At 33.0% G+C, this 12036-nt stretch overlaps 1 protein-coding gene across 5 annotated transcripts in view; it reads right to left on the bottom strand.

Annotated features, from left to right (window-relative positions):
• Window positions 1-12036, bottom strand: part of LOC123525061 (uncharacterized) — a 94299-nt gene that overhangs the window by 9453 nt on the left and 72810 nt on the right. Inside the window, exon 1 of one of the 5 annotated variants that reach the window (XM_045303768.2) lies at window positions 8323-8465. The exons of 2 other annotated variants lie outside the window; for them this stretch is intronic. The gene's annotated coding sequence lies outside the window, so the exon portion shown is untranslated. Of the gene's footprint in view, window positions 1-2057; window positions 2221-5816; window positions 5979-8322; window positions 8466-12036 lie in introns of those variants that run through there. 2 more of the 5 variants (XM_045303766.2, XM_045303765.2) reach the window with 2 other exon arrangements.

The following is a 12036-nucleotide window of genomic DNA, read 5'->3' as shown; positions in this document are numbered from 1 at the left end:
AGTACAAGAAATAAATACCAAATTACCCTATTTGTGGATGATGGGATCGTCTTGAATGATTAAACTGATAATTGTTTGAACATAAACGCCTGATTGATGCTATTATAATCTAATTTGGTGAGTTCTTCGTAATCAAGATGTAAAATTGAAGAAAATTGGTGATTGTAAAAAAGGTCGTGTGTAAATCATTTGGAGTGAGTTGCTAAAGGGAACTGGCAATCGTGTTTCAAAGCAGTATTGTATATGCTTCTTGAGTTAAGATAGTTCTGCACGTTTGATAAACCGGAAGTAATGGCGTAACGTCATTTATCAGGAAAACGTTGAATAAAGCCTGAATTCGGCGTAAGGAAATGAAATTATTTTATGAATTAATGGTAACCTGTGAGTAAATTCATTACAGTGGCACTGTTACTATCTTTCTAAAGTTTAAATATGAGATTAAGACACGTTAAATGATTCAAAATAATGTCTTAAAATTAGCGTGGAATGTGCGGTTCACTTTAAACATCGTCAGATATCTCAAAAATAAGCAAATAGACCTATACGTTTATTTACAATTCTGAGAAGTTTCATTAAAATCTACATTGTAGAAAACTTTCTATTCGCGAAAATGTTATGAAAGTTATGATTTTCCCATAGACTCCCATTATGAAAAATTGCGTGAGTTCCAAATTTTTCAAATCAGTCTAGTAAAAAATCAAGCACATGACCCTATCTTTTTTATTTGCTGAATTTTCTAAATATATTCTGAAGTTTTGGAAAAATCAGAGTTTAATCAAATTCTCATTGTAGAAAAAAATTCGATCCGAACATGCAGAACTACCCTTAACTGTAATGTGAGCAGGTGTCGAAGAAGTGCTAAAACAGATATATACTTTGCATGACAATTTTATTCTTTATGATGTCATTTTTTTTTCGAAATAATCATATTAGGAATCGCAGCAAGAAGAGTAACATTTAACTTCAGTATTAGTTTTATTCAGCAAAAATAAATCGTCTCTCCACATAGCAACATCATCTTTATAGCAACATTTAAAATATTGAGCGCGGTCATGTGAAAACCACTACTGTTTGCGACCAAGCATGGATACAGTCCAGCCTGCGCATCCGCGCAGTCCTGTCAGGATCCTGCTGTCGCTTTTAAAACCTATTGGAATTGGAGAAACTGTTAGCGAACAGCATAGATCCTGACCAGACTGCGCGGATGCGCAGGCTGGTCTGGATCCATGCTGGTCGCACACCCACTATGTTGGTTTTCCCATAGCACGGCTCATTTGATGTTTATCACACAAGTCTCAGAGGTACAACGGTCTGAAGTGGTGTCACTACAAAAATAATTCATATTATGACACTGTTATTAAGGTTGTTCTGCACGTTTGATAAACCGGAAGTGATGGCGTAACGTCATTTTTCCGGAAAACGTGGAATAAAGCCTGGATTCGGCGTACGGAAATGAAAATCATTTTATGAATTAATAGCAACCTATGAGTAAATTTATTACATGGCACTGTTACTGTCTTTCTAAAGTTTAAAATATGATATTCAAACATCTGACACGCTAAACATTCGAAATAATGTCTTAAAATTAGCGTGAAAAGTGCGGTTCACTTTAACATGTCAATATCTCAAAATTAAGCACACTGGACCTATAACATTCATTTCATCACAATTATAGCCCATATGTTTATTTGCAACTGTGGAAGATTAATTAAATTTACATTGTAGAACAATTTTATTCGCGAAAATGTTATGAAATGTTATGATTTTTTCCCATAGACTTCCATTTATGAAAGTTGCGTGAGGTCTAATTATTTTCAAATTCAGTCTAGCAAAAATCGAGACACATCCTATCTTTTTTATTTGCTGAATTTTTAGGTATATTCTGAAGTTTTGAAAAAATCAGAGTTTAATCAAATTCTACATTGTAGAAAAAATTTCGATCCAAACGTGCAGAACTACCTTAATATTCACATATTTCCCAATAGCGTTGTCGGTGACATGTATTTCAGCGCTACATTTAAGCGAACAAAGCACCATTAATTTTTTATAACATATACCTTTTCAGTCATTCCCTTTTATTCCAATTTCATTTCCAGTGTTATGTGACAAACAATTAAAATCTACATAATTATCTAAATTCCAATGCAGCACCGATTAGAACTCTTGCTCGCAAATTTCTAATTGGATATTTCCGTATTCAAGGTTAACAAACAACTTGCAGTCAAACGGAAAAGCAATAACAACATAATAGCGGAGACTCGGCTCCGTTAGTACATAGTTACGGGTAGAATAATACACAACAACAGTATAAAATGTCCAATATCATTCTCGGCTAGTTAAAATAAACATGTCTGCTGAAAAGTATGGAATGAGTTATGAAGTTATTTAACATGTCATAGTCATATGTTACATATAATCTTACCTGTACGTGAGTTCTAACAAAAGTCAATCTATGTGATAAAGCCCATAATGTTTTGAACCCATTTCTGCCAACTGGAGTCTTTATGCTTTCCACTTAGTTCCTTTTAGCCTTCTATTCTTTGCGATTCACATTATATCCAAAATATTATCAAAATACCTCCAGTAGTTATTCAAATTATTGAAAACAGTGTTTGATCGTAGTTTTTCGATCCATATTGGCTTTTGTACAATTAATAATTTATTATGTCAATTTTTGCTTTATCTTCCGCAAACGTTTTGCTTATATTTATCACAGGACATTTCAATTTCAGATACAAAGTTAAATGTAAGTGAATGTTCTATCACTTCAAATTCTGTCAAATTAAATAATTATATCGTTGAGGTTTCAAGCTATGTCCTGAATGCATTATGATTCCTCCCGCATTATTGAACAATGGTGTAAACTTTAAAACCCTAAAGCAATAGTATTGCAATGTACTTGGCTGTACAAAAATGTTGCCAACAGGATTTCATCTTTATTACATATTCATTTATAAACTCTGTTAAGTTGCAGTGGAACCTGAAACGTCACTATTTTTTCCATACTGACGCTCAGTTTCATATCGGGTGCGGGACATCATTTGTGACGTCAGTTTCATGCATTTAGAAGCTCTTTAGCGACAATATTTTCAATTTTACTCAGGCTAAAGAGCAAATTTATCCTGTCACTTGCAGTATTTTCGACCCGATATCAGGGTGCCGTATATCTTTCTTGATTACCGTCGTTGATCATGTGCCGTGTATACGGTCAGTTGATCATGTGACCTTATGATCGGTATTGTTGTCATAAAAAATTTTGCAAACGAACCTCATCATTGTGTTGGAAATGTCCGAACTAAGAAAATGAGTGGTCAAATAATGAGTTTTTATTCAAAAACGAAAAGTTATTGCGATTTTGCCGGTAATCAGTCATTATATAAGTGACGTCATTACGAATATGTCGTCATTAAAGCGTTGTCGTAGCCACTAATTATTTTGTAAAATAAATTGCCAAAATCGAAAATGAGTAATGACAGATAAATAGATAATAATGTTAGTGCCTAAATGGAGAATTTTATCTGGCTCGCTCGGACGTTATCAGGTTCGCCTTCGCATCAACCGATAACCTCTCCACCTCGCCAATAACTTTCTCATCTACGCACTAACCTATTATTCTCTATTTATATCATTAATACTTGTATTATAATTATAAGTCTAGTAGAATCTATGTGTATGTAATAAAAAGATTATTAGATTTGCATCGAAAAATATGCACTCGTTCTTTCGCGGAATGATATTGCGCTCCTAAAGTCGCGCAATGTTTTCGCTGCAGAACTCGTGCATATTTCTCGATACAAATCTAATAACCTATATAATCATTACTGCACTAAAAACATGGTTTTAGGAACGCTTTTAACATTGACTTTTTTCTGGACATATTTCTAATTTTCAAATAACAGTTTTGATATATTGTTTCACAGTTAATTAGGACTAAAATTGTTTGTTTCCGCTATCCTGACCTACCCTAATTTTTTTTGGCCATACCCTAAATGTCTTAATGGCCTTGGAGAAATTCTTTCAACTTTTTAACAAAAACTGCACTTTTTATGCTTAAATATTAAAAAAAAAAAAAAAATACCGACCTGCCTACCCTATTTTTTTTTAGAATGTTACCGGAAACAAACAATTTTTAGGCCTTAACGGTAACGTTACCTTACCTTTTATTCTAATATGACTAACAATGCTTTTATTGTCACAACGATATTATGTTGACGTCACTTCGACGTGATATTTGGCCCCATGTACGCATTCGAGAAATGGCGCTTTCAATTTTTATCAATTATTTTACCTAAAACGAAATGTCACATAGCATAATTGTTTTAATTAATTTAAACACACACGGAGTTGGTTATTAGCAGTTCAGAATAATTCGCCATCATTGTACCTAATGGAACTATTCCGCAAGACGTATTACCATTTCCGATCCTGGCGTGTTTAAACAACGGAGCGTGACGACCTACCATTTGGCGCCATATATGCGACAATAGACAGTTCTATCATATTTTATCTACACTATTTATACATAATGTGTGGGGTTATACTCTGCGCCCTCATGAAATTATTACGCCCGACGTATAACCGCACATCGTGTATAAAAATGTTAAGGCACGGGTTTGCTTTAAATTATTCTTAAATATTACTCTTCATGATAGAATGTTAGCAGCAACAAGTTTATTTGTTTTAGAAAAAAACTAAACCCATTGATTAAATGAGATTACCTCTAGCTATAAGAGAACAGCAGAATTGATTAATATTTTGCCTAACATCGTGATTTCTATGCAGCTTTATGCAGACGTCTTTGTTGATCCAAGTATATTTTAAATCAGAATCGGGAACGATTTCTGTATGGATTAAAGTGGAAAAATAAACGAGAATTCCAAACGTATGGCAAATGACAATGACATCTCTTGAAAATAACGTTTAGCAGAGATTTGCAACACATCGTTACAGTGATGGTATTATAGCCTGAAATATGTTTAAACACATTAAGTAAAGTAAGTTAACATTGATCAGCTGAATGGTTTTTAATTTTGTGTCATATTGAATTAATCATTTTATTCCTTAGGCAACTATACAGATGCCTTAAACAAATTGTAGAAAGTTGATAACTCTCCAGAACAGCGATGATTATGTTAAGTCAACGCGTTCATTCCGGTACTTCTTTCAACCATCTGCCAATTGGAAACAATTACATAGCATGTTTTGAAAGATACACCGAATTATGGACATCAGAGAACTCCATTTCTTATCGATTTGATGGTGTACTTCATTCCTTTCTGGTGCGTTTTACAAGAGTCATTTTATTGAATAGAAAGAGCATGTCTGACGCTGTGTGGCCTATTCTCATTTACTTTGGTGTGTCAAACCTTAATGATAAATTCAAGCAATTGTCTTAAAATCTCATTTGTAATTCTCTAAGGGCTGTACAAAAATGTTATTTGAATTACGTTGTATAATTTGTGAAAAAAATCAGCATCATTCAGCAAAATAATCAAACATTTTTTCCAATAGGTATCAAACTTCAAACCAATTCTATCGAAACAAAAGTTAATTTGAAAACCATGTTTGGGTGACTGTATGCATTCACTTTTACTTTCAAAATATTTAGGAAACGCGTACCATAAATCAAAAGTTTTTAACTGGAAAAAGGTGCATTATATAGATACGCATAGCTACAATATAACAAATTGCAACATGTTTTCTTCAACTCCATAAAATATTTTACACTTGTTTACGGGAACAGTCAATCAAATGTGAAAAATATTTAGAAAAATACGTCAGTATATATACAGAGAATATAAATTTGATGTATATACCTTCATAGATCATTCAATAAAACTTTCCAAGGTATTGTTATAACCTAGAAACAGTTCCATGATATTTCCTTGCACGCATAACTGGAATGAAAAATAATCGAAAACATACAAACAGATAGAGCAATGAACGTAGTCACTCAGAATAATTCCATTAGTAACTAACAGCGAATAAAACTTCAGTGGAGGACAGAATCCAATATCGCCCACAGCAGGTTAAATAAAGATCTAAAGTAGAATGTAGGTGTGAAGGGATGGAGGTGTAACACTTTGGTGATAATTTTTGATTCTCATTCATGCGTCTGACCAACAATCGTCATATGCATTTCGACAATCCTGGGTATCGATTATGAGCAAGAATGTATCATTATTGAAGTTTGTCTAGGAATTGAATGTTATTTCTTGTACGTTTATACGGGTATAAACAGCACGTATACTTCTGACAAATCCATTAATTGTGCTAAATACAGTTCCTTATTTTGATTTAAATTATCAGTAAATCAAAGGTTAAAAGCACACAGTTATGTCGATTCAATTCTTATCTTTACCATGTTGGCAAAGGAGTTTTAGCTTGAACTGAATGTTAGTTTTACAAACATAACGATTTTGTTTTTATTTTTGCGAACAACGCTAGATCGTATGTTCAGTTTCGCGGAAAGGGAAGCACTTGATACCATTGCATAAATGTTGTTAATACGAACGTAAACGTTATTTTCTCTATATAAAGAATACACAGAGAATGTAAATACGTTGAAATGAATAACAGCTACACAAGGTATATGGCTTTAAGGTTGTTCTGCACGTTTGATAAACCGAAAGTGATGGCGTAACGTCATTTATCCAGAAAACGTAGAATAAAGCCTGGACTCGGCGTACGGAAATGAAAATTATTTTATGAATTATCCGAACATGTGAGTAAATTTATTACAATGGCACTGTTGCTATATTTCTAAAGTCAAAATATGATATTTAAACATATGGCACGTTAAAAATTCAAAATAATGTCTTAGAATTAGCGTAAAATGTCCAGTTCACTTTAATCATGGTCAAATATCTCAAAAATAAGCACACGAATCTATATATTTTATTTCACCAAATTATAGGCCATGTGTTTATTTACAACTGTAAGAAGTTTCATCAAAATCTAAATTGTAGAAAATGTTAATGAAATGTTATGCAAGTTATGATTTTCCCATAGACTCCCATTATGAAATATTGCATGAAGTCCAAATTTTTCAAATCAGTCATGCAAAAATCAAGCACACGACCCTATCATTTTTATTTGCTGAATTTGCTAGGTATATTCTGAAGTTTTAAAAAATCAGAGTTTAATCAAATTCTACATTGTAGAAAAAAAATTGATCCAAACGTGCAGAACTACCGCTGAAATGCTTTTATAATCAATACAGGTAAATAGTCGGCTTGTCGTCAAAACCCGAAACTCTATGGTTACTTTTGGCTTAAGGTGCATGCAAAGTGTAATCAAGGGATTTTAGTCTGGAAATTTTTATGTTTCATACTTCTTTGCTCTCCACATAATATTCATACCATTGGTCTATGTTTGTCAGTATGTTATTTTGATATAACGATGTATTATATTTGAAACTTTCACTGTTTCCAAAAGGGGAATTTTCATTTTATTTTTCGGCCTTTACATAACTACAATTGCATGCAAAGTATTATGAATAATAAATAATCGGAACCTATTTCCGAAAGGCATAGAAGTATATAAACACCTACGGAAAATAAAATATTTATGCGCTCAATCTTATTATTATCAAAGAAATATTGACAAAGAAATATTTAGTTTCTGTTTGACGAGATGACTTTACATGTGACGAAAGCGTCTGATGTTGCACGGGAATACTAGTGATATATGGTACAAACTCTATCAAAGGCATGAAGTTTGGTTTTTACAGGTCAGTATGAAATATATTTCACTCGTGGACTCTAGATTCTAAATTTTTACTCGTGGCTCTGGCACTCGCGAAAATAATTCTTCTGATGTTATTTCTTCAGGACAAGAACCGGTAAAACAGAATATCTGCAGCTATTTTTTCATGTGTTATTCTATTACAAACAATATTTATGCCTAGCCTATGCAAAACTTACACAATTTTAAGTTATGTGCTACAAGTCTTCCCATTTTCAATGTATATTGGAGTTGTTTCACTTACAACCCCTCTGTGCTGAATATTATATGAAACCAAAGAGTAGTTTTGATCGTCAAATGAGCCGCGCCATGAGAAAACCAACATAGTGCATTTGCGACCAGCATGAATCCAGATCCATGCTGTTCGCTAACAGTTTCTCTAACTGCAATAGGGTTTGAAAGCAAACAGCATGGATCCTGACCGGTCTGGATCCATGGGTCGCAAATGCACTATGTTGGTTTTCTCATGGCGCGGCTCATTTGTTAAAAATGAATCCTTTGAGGTCTTGGTTTCATAATATGTTAATATGTTAAATACCTAGTCTAAGAACAAAGCAAGATCTCATCGTTAATTACCTGGTGAATATTTCCGTGTATGTAAAATCCAAACAAAATTATATAATATAAAACTGAAACAGTGAATAAAATAATCGCATGTGATATTTCCAATATTGTTGTCAGTAAGTTGTGAACTAAGTATTTACTGAACTGTTGACGGCGTGACAATCATTCTTTTCCGTGGTGTGCTGCAGGTCAATTTGATATTGCTAGCTAATTGTTTTCGCTGCAATCGATGATACCATCAAGTTTTAACGATCGTTATAGTAATGCTTTGACAATAGTAAGTTATATTGCATTTGGAAACGACCATATTATTTACTTTTGCAATGTATCAATTTCTGATTATATTTTGGTTTTTGTTCATTTTGTAAAATATTACATTTGAAGGATGGTACCAATCAATGGCGATTGTTTGGCATAACGGTATGTCTTATGGTAGTTTTTGCAAAACGATAGCATACCTAAAATAGATTACAAAATGACAGACATGTCAGTATTTAATTAAGCCCGAGATAGAAGTTTTAAGGAAAAAGGTGTCACTAAAATACTTTGATTAAACTAAAATAAATGAAAACTGAATTCGGCCATATAGTTCTGGAGTCTTGGTTCTCTTCAGACAGACCAGAACAACAAATTAGTGCACCAATACGACAAATGAATTATTTGTAGTTCTTGTGAAGGCGCCTCAAATGTATCAACACCAAAACATGCCAGAACGACCGTACGAAAAATACTTGGTTAGGCGTGTTTGTGTCCCATCAGAACCACACGTATCTCATGTGTCGTATTGGCTTGCTAATTTGTCGTACTGTTATGTTGACAACTTGGCGCTCCTCAAACGCGCCAACAGGACAGAACGAGATGGCAGAAATCAGCCAACGTTAGCATAAGTGAAAAATAAACAACAACTTAGATATGCATTACAATGCTATTGATGTTATGAGTGTCATTGATTTTTACTAGTTGTGATCAAAGCTGTTCAGAAAACTTCTAGTCTGATATGATCGAGCATTCTGTCAAGGCGGATTGAGTCTGCCACTTCTATCCGACACTAGACATGAACAAACACCAAAACGGAAATTACATTAATGCAGTTTACAAAATATTAACACCTCGACGGCCCCACAGGATGTACAAAAGTCTTGGTGCGTGGTATTTTCATTAATAATTTAATCTGTAACAGATCATGTTGTTACAGAAAGTACGCTGGTAATTGGAAACATACTTATTTCGTTACTGATAGAATGCGTACTAATTTAATAACTTGATAATGCATAAAGGTAAACATAAACTATTGAATTCTAATAATATTGTTTCAAACCACTTCGACAAGCATTTTTTATTATCAATTTCTAATTCCATACTGACGTTCGTGTAACATCTGTTTAACAGGACAAACGTATCATTTTAACCCTAACCCTGCTATTTTTCAAAAATGAACTTGACCGTGTTTCAATTTGGACATACCACTAACCTTTTCAATTATGTTAATCCTTAAGCTTATTTTTTTAAAAAGTAGCTAAACACACATTGAGCTTTCTTATCTAAGCAAACGTGTAAACGTTTTTTTTTTGTTGTTGTTTTTTTTTTTTGGTTTAAAATACTAAATACAGACTAAATATTCTTGTAAAAGATAAAAACATGTATATGGCATCTTTGATAGTTTGCCCGATTAGTTCTAGGGAAAAACAGTGTGTAAGTATTGTGAAACTTTTAACATGTTTATTTGCTCCGAACGAGAATATAAAATGATGCTCCTCCTAACAATTCTTACAATATGAAATGTGTCTATTAAAAGATTTTTCAGAACAAAATGTGCTGACAGCTTGCTTGAAGGATCGGTTTTCATAACCACTGCCGAAGTTGATGTGGCGTTGATCCCTAACACAAATGAATAACTTTTTTCAAATTCCTCTATTTTCTACCTTAAAACTTACAACCAAACATAATTAACGTTGTTCTGAAAACACAAAGAAAAGGTGCTGAATGGTCAACAACGTTTTCTTTTTTTCAGCTGTCTTGTAACGTGTAATACAAGAAATATGAAGTTGCATCTCGTACTATCTGATTTGCGTCGTGTATAAAAGGACCTTATCCATACATGTATGATTTTTGAGGAAAAAACGTCGTAAACGTTAAAACAGTCGTCGCGTGAATGTCCAAATCGACGAAAAGTATCCTTGAATTCCTGCCGAGATGTTTTTAATCTATGAAAATACACGTTCTTGGAATTACGCAGTGCATACGTTAAGTTACTGATGCGATTGTTGTGGTTTTCTGCATTTCATAAGGTGATGTAAGTATTTAAATTGTATAGAATGAGAATATATGAATGTTGCAAAGCAAGACCGGGTACGCAGAACGTGTTATTTATTTCCAACTTTTTGTCTTATACCTTGTTTTACGCACCACGATCAGAGACTAAGCGCCACTACTTCAAATAATCCGACCGACGGAGCGTTTTGAATTGGATATTATCTTTATAGTTTTTTTAATTTTACCACGTTTAACAAACTCTTACAATAACTCTGGAACAACTGATACGTATTAGACCTTCCTGAGTTACTGTGCCTTCATACTGAATTAGCTTATTTCTTGTTTTTGTTGGATTTAATGTGACTTCGACACAACTATAAGTCACATAGCAATTTTCATTTAGCAGTTTTAGATCCCTTATGCCCCTCCGTACATTACTTCATCACGACAAGCGGGCACATGGGTAGAACCACCGGACTTCTGTATGCCAGCTGGATTGCTTAGAATATATAAGCAGAATATTGTCTGTAATTATCATGTTTTATAAACACAGTTATTGTGTCTTCATAGTAAACAACACTGAAAACTCATTTATCAATCTTATAACATTGTTAATTGAATTTTCTCCATACAATACAAACTTGTAATGAGATGATTGTCGCAGCTAACATCAAAGAAATATAAAATTCTCAAAAGTCATTTAAATATATATTGAACTTTTCCCAATATACAAATGTATGTGTCTCTGCCTAATGCGCATTATGTTACGCGATATTTTGTAAGTTTGTATATATTACTACTGGCGAATCGTATTTCAATATCTAAGTGCTCTATTTATTCAGGGCAAATAGGATAGACTGTCTGTATATATGTAACATATACTGTCAGTGTCATTTACTGAAAATATGTATCTACATAGCTTTTTTTGTAAACGTATTTAATATTTTACTAATTATAAAAGGTTTAAAATAACTACAAACTATTCTTTCAATAATACAAGGTTGAACTGACTTAATAACTAAAACATCTAGTACACCAAACAAGAAGCAATGCTGTACATTTTTGTTATGATACCGAAATAAGTATGCAAGACAAAAATATAAAACGCTAAGTGATATAAAAAGAAGTTTCAACATCTCCTTCCAAATAGAGTAGAGCAGTAAAATTAATTCTATTTAAAGCAAACGTTATCTCAGCAGAGACCCCTAGAGAATATCTCCTTCCGTTCCAGAACAATTCAATTTGGTATATTTTCTGAAGGACAATGATCTATAAAAGTCGGATTCAAAATTAAAAATTCATTTAAAGAGTGTAGACTACACACTTTACATTAAGACAATAAAATATATATTTAATTATGTTACGTTTAAAATTTTTTATTTGTCGATTTATTTTTTAATTCTAGACAAGAATCCTTTTTTTCTATTTTCATACCGCAGTCATCTTAAGTAATTGAAGGATACTAGGGACACG

This window comes from Mercenaria mercenaria, chromosome 3 (genome assembly GCF_021730395.1).
Source record: "Mercenaria mercenaria strain notata chromosome 3, MADL_Memer_1, whole genome shotgun sequence".
In the NCBI taxonomy this organism is placed as follows: domain Eukaryota; kingdom Metazoa; phylum Mollusca; class Bivalvia; order Venerida; family Veneridae; genus Mercenaria; species Mercenaria mercenaria.
Note: the sequence above shows the minus strand (reverse complement) of the source record. Positions and strands in the feature narration are given on the sequence as shown.